Source organism: Bemisia tabaci, chromosome 1 (assembly GCF_918797505.1).
Source record: "Bemisia tabaci chromosome 1, PGI_BMITA_v3".
In the NCBI taxonomy this organism is placed as follows: Eukaryota; Metazoa; Arthropoda; class Insecta; order Hemiptera; family Aleyrodidae; genus Bemisia; species Bemisia tabaci.
In genome coordinates, this window is record NC_092793.1 from 22,823,680 (window position 1) to 22,833,301 (window position 9,622).

Consider the following 9,622-nt stretch of genomic DNA (forward strand, 5'->3'; position numbering starts at 1 on the left):
TAATTTATTTTTTTTTAAAGTTGATTTCATAAAACACAGAAGTAGACCATTTTGTTTTAAAAAAGCTATTTTACAAAACATAAAGTATTATACTGTACTAATGAGAAAAATTTAATCTAAATCAATAAAAAGATAAAAAAAAGACAATAAAAAACAAATTTAAATATCTCATTTGTTGCCATATTTTTGCAAAACACATTCTTATAAATAACCATGAAATATTAATTATTATTACATTATTTATTAAACAATATTGGTGAGAAACTATTTTTAAATCATTGTTTCCTGAAAACCGGTGTAGCTTTAATTTTTGTCGAAAAAGAATCCTTATAAAAAACTTTGATAACTATTTATCACTAACAAGGAAAATATAATTTAAATCGATAAAAAGATACAAGTGATAGTGATAAAATGACAGTTTAAATATCTGATTTATTGCAGTTTTTCTGCAAAACATTTTATTTTAAACAGTTGTGAAATATAAATTAGTATTACATTATTTTTTTAAATACCGATTTTAATTTCCGATTGTTTTATTGTAATCGGGGTGTTTCCTTTTATTTCCGATAGAGAGCTCCGATTTATTTTGTTTTTGGATGGGTCGTTTATGGTGCCTGTCTAACCTTTGTGTGTAGTGAAAACATAAAATATATTATTTATATTCTACGACATACGTTTTTTTATCGACGGCTTCTATGTTTGCTTTGTTCGGTGCATATGAGTGGATTTTCTTCTCACATTTTTGATGACCCCCCTGTGGTTAACTGTGCCTAGACAGGGCATGGGCCTATCTATAGCGTTGATTGTAGTGTGGTGTGTCGAGTGTAGTCACATCCCTGCTGCATAGTCTTTGTTGCTCCTCCTTAGAGGAAGTATCGGTGCTCACCGTCATCGGTGTTCAAAATAGAAATATGAGGCCTGAAACTGGGGAGTTCTATAATTGATCTTTTAAAACCAAAAAATAACAGTTTAACAAAATATTAAAAACGAATAAAATTTCATATATTGACACTGTTAATTTTCAATAAAACTACAATTTTACGAGTCGTTCTATTATTAGAAATTAGTTTTTCTATGGATATTTTAAGTTTTTTTTAATACTTTACAAGAATAATTCAAAACTCGTATTCAACATTTAAATTTTTTATTTTTATTTTAAGACAAGTGTCGCTTTACACCAGTAAATTTTCCAAATGAAATTTGTTTTTCACTACTTTAATCATTGTTGATTTATGTCATTAAATTATTTTAAACTGTTATTTTTAACTTCATAAAATAGGAATATAGCGCCTGAAACTGTTGTAACTGGGGAGTACTTTAATCGATCTTTTCAACCGATATAAATTGTTTTTTTATAATATATTAATAGGAATTAAAACTCTCATTTAATAGCAATAAAACTGTTATTTCGAAGATATAATAAAAATTATTTTATAGCAGACCTTGCTACCTGGGTAATTTTAAAGAAACTGGTTTCTTCATTCAAGCAAAAGTTGGCTTATTTTAAAACAACGTTTATTTATACTTAAGAAAACACGATTCGCTTGTTTCAAGCGAATCATGTTGTCTTACATTAAGAAAACCGTTAGTTTCTTCCAAGTCAAACCCGTTTTGAAAATAAGTAAAAAATCCAAGTAGACGCGTTTACTTAAATTCAGGAAATCTTTTTTTTTCGTGTAGTGCAACTCAAAAACGACTACTTTTACTATTAAATATAGATATAAAGAATGCATTCAACTCTGTAAACTGGGAAGATGTAATTGTAACAATGATAAAAAGACAGATACCACCATATCTAATAGAAATGTTTAAATCATACTTTACAAATAGATACTTGGTTTTTTCAGACTTTAAAGTTAAAATTAACTCAGGAGCAGCCCAAGGAGGTTGCTTATCTCCTACCATCTGGATCATAATATTTGATGAAATTCTAAATCTCCACACAACACCAGAAGCAGTTAAACAAGCATATGCCGATGACACCCTTCTTCTTATTACAGGCACAGATATATCAGAAATACAAAGATCAACAAAAACCATCACTCAAACAATAAAAACAGCACTGAAAAAGAAGAAGCTACTTACAGAAGATAGTAAAACAGAGGCGCTCTTATTACATGGTCCCAAAAAAGCGAAAGACGTAGAAATATCAGTTGGCGAATCAATCATAAATGCTGGGTCATCTCTGATCTCCCTGGGATTCACTTTAACAGGAAAGCTCAGGATGACACAACATATAAAAGATGTCTGTTCAAAAGCAAAGAAAATCACCTCACACTATAGACCACTGCTTCCCAATCTTAATGGTCCAGCCTTCATCCAAAAGAGAATAATGATCCACGCTATGCTTTCCGTCATTTTTTACGGAGTAGCATTTTGGGGTCCCGCTTGTAAATCAAAAGGAAACATAAATGAAATAAGAAAAACCATCAGACCCATGAAACTAGCACTATGTTCATCCTATAGAACAGTATCAGATGCATGCCTAGATATAATATCAGGTATACCATCCACCAAAATTCTAATTAAAGAGAAAATTGAAAAATACAACAGAAAAGACCCTTACGAAATTGAACAAGATAAAAAAATCAGATGGCAAATTGAATGGGAAGAAACAAAAGGGAACTTATGGATTAAAAAACTGATTCCTCAAATTCATATATGGCTAAACAGGAAACACGGAAATACAAATTATTATTTAACCCAATTCCTTACAAATCATGGAGCATATGCGCAATACTTATTCAGATTTAAGAAGAGAAGTGACCCTTTTTGCCCCATGTGTAAAAACCTAACAATAGATGATGCAGAACATACCTTTTTTCACTGTGAATCCTTCAAGTTACTCAGAAACTCTCTCCAAAGTAAACTAAATGTCTCAATAACTCCAGAAAATATCATCGAACAAATGATCAACACAAAGAAAAACTGGTATCTCATCCAATACTACATCACAGAAGTCCTCAAACAAAAGCAAAAAGTCCTGAACGAAGACGGAAACGAGATGTCACCTGAAATGCCAACCTACCAACACTCCTCCCTCGATGACATGTCAGCCGACAATTCCGAGGATAACGCAGACACTTAATCATTCAGAAGACCGAGGATCTTCAAGTTATATTCTAACCACTTATTAGCTTATCTTTCGGGAATAAAAAAGGGGGAACCACCAATTTGTAAATATAGGAACTTCTTATTCTAATCTAACATGTAAACATAGGCCTTCGGCCATAGTTCTGTTAAACTATGGTTCCAACTTGTAACCAAAATAATAAATCAAAGTTATCTTTAAAAAAAAAAAAAAACAAGTAAATGACGTCGGCATGTTAGCAAGAGGAGCACTGCACCCCCCACCCTACCTTTTTTAATCGATAATTAAAAGTTAATTAATTTTCTAATTTGTGTCGCCAATGTCGGAAGCTTTAAGGAATTCTGGCCCAGACTCAAGTTTTGACTCAGAAAGCAATTAATAAATAATTTCAATGTAAGTTTTGACTTAATGGGCATGTTGCAAACTTCAGCTCGACAAGATGAAGGGTTGTTTCTCACAGGTAATGGCTCAAAAATCACAATGAGTGCGCATACGGAAAGTTTCAAATACACTCTAACTTCCATTCCCGCCCCAAAAACGATACTACGGAAGAGGTGAACATTATTTCGGTAGAGTAGTCCTTCCAACCAACCCTTGCGCACAGGATGCTAGGGCACGCAGTATTCAACAAATTGCGACGCTATCCCGTTATAACACACGTAACGAGATAGGAGTTTATCAACCGACGTGTTTACACTTACATTATCCTGACGTTGATATAGACATACAATATGGATCATGGTGCTTTCTCACGATTTGCGCGCAGGCGGTTTAGCCATGTTAAATATTGTGTAGCATCCAGGTGCGTAAGGGTTGGATGGGAGAACTCCTCTCACGAAATTTTTTACCTGTGCCGTAGTACCATTTTTGAAGCGGGAAGCTTAAAAAATGCACATCGACGGTGAAACTACCAGACCACATATCTCGGTCTGCGACGTTGTAGACTTCCTGTCATTTTTGATTTTTTAAATGAAAAACTGCTCAACGTCAATTCTTGAAAACTTCAGTGTTTTTTCTTCTCTGTGCGAAGAAAACTCTGTGAAAAATTCGAGAGATAATATTGATTTGTTCTCTTTCAAAAAATAAAATAGGAGCGGAGATTTTTACACACCAAAAACGAGATACGTGGTTTGGTACTTTCACCGTCGGTGTGCGTTGTTTAAGCTTCCCGCTTCAAAAATGGTACTACGGCACAGGTGAAAATTTCGTAAGAGGAGTCGACGGTTTTCGTGAAATATCGACGGTGAGACTTCACCGTGGATATTCCTTATACGGATTGTGAAGTTAGGGGTGTATTTCAGACTTTCTCGATTCGCTCATCGTGATTTCTGTGCCATTCATGCTCTAGCTGAGTTTGAGATAGGCCATTTATTATAGCACTGGCTACCTCTATGTTTTATGGTCGATATTAGAAAACTAGAGGGCGCTTCGCGCTCTCTTATAGGTCCGCGTCGACAAAAGAACGACCAAAAAATATGTAAAGATTTTCATACCCCACTCTCATTTTTCCAATCTCCCTCTGGCCGGGAGGAATTGGACCAATAAGAATCGAATGAAAAAATCGGCATTTATTTTAAATTTCACGCCAAGACTGAAATGAAACGGAGCGGAACATCAAAACCAGCGCAACTGACCCATTTACTTTATGAAAATTCTTCGTCTCCAACCAAACGAGATTATGTCTTCCCTGTATTGACGCCTGCAATAATCCGTGTTGGCAATCAGCACGGCCGCAAAGCACGATTAGTTGCTCTGCTGAATTTGATTAACCCAAGTTCTTTATTTTCACCCAAATTTTAATCTTCAGCAAAACAGATTCACAAAAGGGGCTCCTTGCAAGGTGTAGGCTTAAGGTTTCGGTGCAGAATTCGACCCGCGAAACTTGGCGCAAATGGCGAACGAAAAATTGCGAGGCAAGTACAGTGTGGTCACGTGCGTGTCTGACAATAGGACTTGGGTGGTGTGAGGTAAATGGATAATAATTTCCGCAACGTATCTGTCTTCATAGAGAGAAATCGCGAGTCTATCCATCCATCGAAACGTGGTGAGTTTGAATAGCTCGGGCTCAGACGGAACTTTGCGGTCGTAGTTGTGGGATTGGGTCCTTAATTAGGCAGACAGAGAGGAGCAGAGAAAGGAGAAGAGAGGCAAGAAAATGAGGAGAGAGGGGATAAACAACAGGGCGAGAAGTCGTGGAAAAAATGACCTCCCGGCCTCGACAAGGACATTTTGTGCCCTCGTAACTTCTAGCTGACTGGGCTGGAGGCCCGCAGCCCTTTTTTCTCCACCATTGCCACTAACAGTCGTAACCATGTTCCCATTCTTTGATTGTTGGTAATCAATTATGGGAATATTTACAGGCACAGCTGACGATAGGAGATATGTAAATTACACAGCCCGGGCCTAGAAACAGGATCACGAAAGACAGGTCCTGAAAACATAGGAACATCAAGACTTAAATTTTTTTAAAAAAAAAAAACAATGTGCCAAAGAGGAAATATTTTAGATTTGCAAATATTAGAGTTTCGAAAAATCACGGAATTTTTTCCATCGTGGATTGTATTTCGTGTTTCATCGTGTCGAACACGATGAACCTCCCTAACTATCAGTGTAAATCCCATGGGGCATGCGGAGAGGAACGGGCTGTTAAAGGAGTGACTACGAAGACGTCCCTAAATCAGCGTCGGATGGCTTGGATTGAGACATCAACGCCGTAAGACGGCGCATCGTGAGGAGAACGGGGTCAGGGCGGGAATTTGTCAGGGGCCGTGGCGTATGCGTACATAGAAAAAGCGTAAATGAATCCGGAGTACCGAGTAGATGATTTACGGAGAGCTGGGCGCTGGACCAATGAGCCGGCGCGAAATCGGAGTGGACCGATCGTCCGGTCGGATCAAGAAGTCGTATGCAAATGCAAGCGCTCAGCTGTCGACAGCTATGAATCATCCGTCCGCGGTGGAGCTTATTCTTACGCCGTTGCCGTGAAAACCGATTTAATTTAAAGGCTCCGGATATTTTAGACCCCTCCAATATGGACAGAGTGAAGGAGGATTTTAGGAGTAGAGAGGCATGTTTGGATCCTTCCGATGTGGACAGTAAGATTATTGGAAAAAAATAAGTTGAAACCAAAGAAATTGAAACATGCATTCATGCAAGTTGTGCGGCTCGGAAAAATTAATTAAGTATTTAAATCAGTCTGGTGATGACTTCACCAAAAATATGGTTTTTTAGGGATGATACAATTTTTAAAGTAATTTAATGACCGAGGTCCTTTTTGTTCCTCTTCTTATTTTCTTCCTCCTTCTCAATTTCGTTTTATTTTATTTTCTTTTTCTCTTTCCCCACTCTTCGATATGCTTTTGCTTTTTCATAGAAGTGTTAATGGCAATAGCTGCTAAGACACTGATTTTAAATGAACGAACATTACTACTACCACTTCTTTTTCTTCTTCCTTTTATTTCTGTCTCTCCATATTTTTCTCTCTCTCTTCTTTCTCATTCTCGTTTCTTGTTTTCCTTCTTATTTTTTCCTCTTTTCTCCCGCTGCTTCTCATTCTTCTTATTTTAATACTACCTCTTTTCTTCTTCTTTCTCCTCTTTTTCTTCTTCTCCTCTTTTTCTTCTTTCTCCTCTTTTTCTGCTTTTGCTTCTTCTTCTTTTCCTTCTTCTCCTCTCCTTCTTCTTCTTCTTCTTGCTCTTTTCTTCCAAATGTTCTCTTTTTTTGTTCCTCTTCTCTTGTTCTTCTTAATCTTCTCTTGTTTTTTTGACATTCTAATATCTTTTCCATCCCTCTCTGTTCTTCTTCTTCTCCGGTTCTTTTTCTTTTCATCATCGATTTCTTCTCCTTGCTCTTTACATTTTCTTCTTTTTCTACATTTTCTTCTTTTTCTACGGGGGGAGGGAAGCTCCACGTTACTACGCACGCAGATAATATTGATTAGTGAATAAGTTGTCTCAGCAGTTTCAAAGAAGTGTCTCTATCTAACCAAAGGGGCTTCACGAACATCTTCTTTTTCCCTCAACTTTCCAACCCCTATATTGATTTCAATCAACGTTCAATTAAGAAAGAAATCTATTCTACTTTTATTAAATCGACTATTCCTATTCCTATCAGCGATCATGAAGCATTCATTTGCCTCTAATTAATAAAAATGCCAGTAATGCCCCCTGAGCATACTATGCAAACTGAAAAATTGCTTGACACTAGGACTTCGAAAGATAATCTCGCCTGAATTTCACAATTTTCTGGAGTAAAAGTTTATTTCAGTTCAAATTCGAGCCAAAATATATCCCTTCTATGCGTGTGAGAACAAAGGTCCGTATCACCATATACATTAACTTGTTAGTCGCAACTTTTTAGTATTAAAGACATTGAGATCACTATTGCGATAAACAAAGAAATTACAGCTACACACCCATTCACGAACTGGCTGCTATAATTTTGACCATGCAAACAGAATTATCGTATCCCAGGGCATGTGCATATACTTTGTGCTGCTGGTTCATAAAATTCGCCAAATATAGAGCAAGGTTGTTACTGTCCTTGCCGCGAGTTTAAGAGAGGTGCGCTACTGACAAAAAGGGGTAATTGTTGTATAGATCCGTTAAGTCTTTCTAGAGTCATTGAAAAAATCTTTATTATACCCATTTCATCAATTCTGCCCTGAAGTAGTGTATCCATATTTAAGACTGCTTAGAGTTCTAAACACCCCATATGATTTGCATTATGAATTGTGATGAAGGGAGGTTGTAGGAGATCCCTAACATAGCACAATGAGAAGGAAAATTTCAAAAACTCTCGACAAAAGTCAGTGATATAACTTCAGAGATAAACTCTTGCAAGGGATTGCAATAATTCCCCCTTCCCCTTCCAAAAAAAAACAACTTAAAAATAAAATAAAAAAACAGTTTTGCGAGTTTTGAAAATTTTAAGAAAGGTTCGTATCTACCTGAACTTTTGTTATAACCATGGAATTACATCCTCTGCTTTTTTTTTATTTTTTTTTTTTTTTAATAAATAAGAAACAATTTTGCAGTTTTTGAAAGTGTTAAAATAAACCTGAGATTTTGTCAAAATTAATGAATTATTTTCTCAGTTTTTTTGCATTTATCAGTGGCAAATCGTGTCTCTCCTTTGCAATGATCCATTTCTTTATTCACCCTATTGAATTTTAACTAAATTCTCTTTTCTTATGATAATAAGTAAATTTCCTTGAATCTCCCTCAATCACAATGTAAACCATATGGATAGCATTTTGCAATAAGGAACCACCATATCTCTGGCTCTTCCATAAAAGCACCTTTCTGCACCGGGAAACCAATGGCATATATGCTGTTTCTAAAATGAGCCAGAAATAGTGGTTCCTTATTGCAAAATATAGTTCATATGGTGGCTCCTAAGGAAAGGAACTGTTTAGGGAACGATTACGACTACGGCCCTCAGACTTATTCCACGACGCATTCATCGCTGGTGACGGCGAGGGCCGCAGTTCAAGGGCGTCCGGTCAGCAGTTTGCACCTCTCGGGGGTCCCCGAAAATCCGTGAACGATCTAGATTCGACTTTTGACGGACCCTCCGATGACGGCCCGATTAAGCCGCTTTTCGTGCACTGGTCATTATCCGCCCACTCACGGGCTCTACCGTTCTGCCTCTCACTGTCTTGCCTCCGCACAGTGGATCGCGTCAATGAGAAAGGTCGGACAAAATTTGGAAGCTTAAAAGCTTATAACTCCATTTATACAAAACTTTGAGATTTTAAAGTGATCCATTGGTTCCCTCGTGAAAGTTTCCGCTAGAATCACCCCTTAAAATTTAAAATGCGACGTATTAAACGTCAACATGTGCAGTTTTAGTGAACATTTTCATGTCCGACCTCTCTAATTGACTCGATCCACTGTGCTCCCCTCTCCTCCTCTCTGCCATCCATCCTTCATCCTTACCGCCTCAGCGTTCACTTCGTTTCATAATGGAGAGAATGTTTTAAACCTAGTTTGATTTACTTGGCATTGATATTTGAATGAAAAATAGACAAAATACCAAAAATTTTGCTTGGTGGATGTATGGATTTGTCCCTTTAAATTTTTTTAAGGATAGAATGCGTCAGATCAAGGTAGTCGAACTTGACATTGTATTCGACCGCAGCAGCTTGTCTTGGTGTGGTCATGATAACGGGATGACGATTGGGCTCCTGCCTGGCGGAGACGAAGGGGTCGCTCGGTGAAAGAGTGGCGACAGGGGGTTTTAGAGGAAATGTGGGATTGCCAACTCCCTGGAGGGTTTCGGGAGGATAGGGTACTTTGGCGGCTAGGTGTCGCAGAGCATCCGAGAGCGCCGTGAAAGCGGCTTTCATTATGCATGTAATTTTTCGTAGGCACTAATTATTTTCCCCTGCTATTATCTTTCTTTCTTGCTGCTGGTAATGTTTTTTGGTAGTGGTGATAGCTGTCTTGGAGGTGGTGGTGGTAGTAGAGGTGGTTGAGGTGATGTTAGTGATATAAGTGGCCGCGGTGACGATGATGGGGGTAGTTGTGT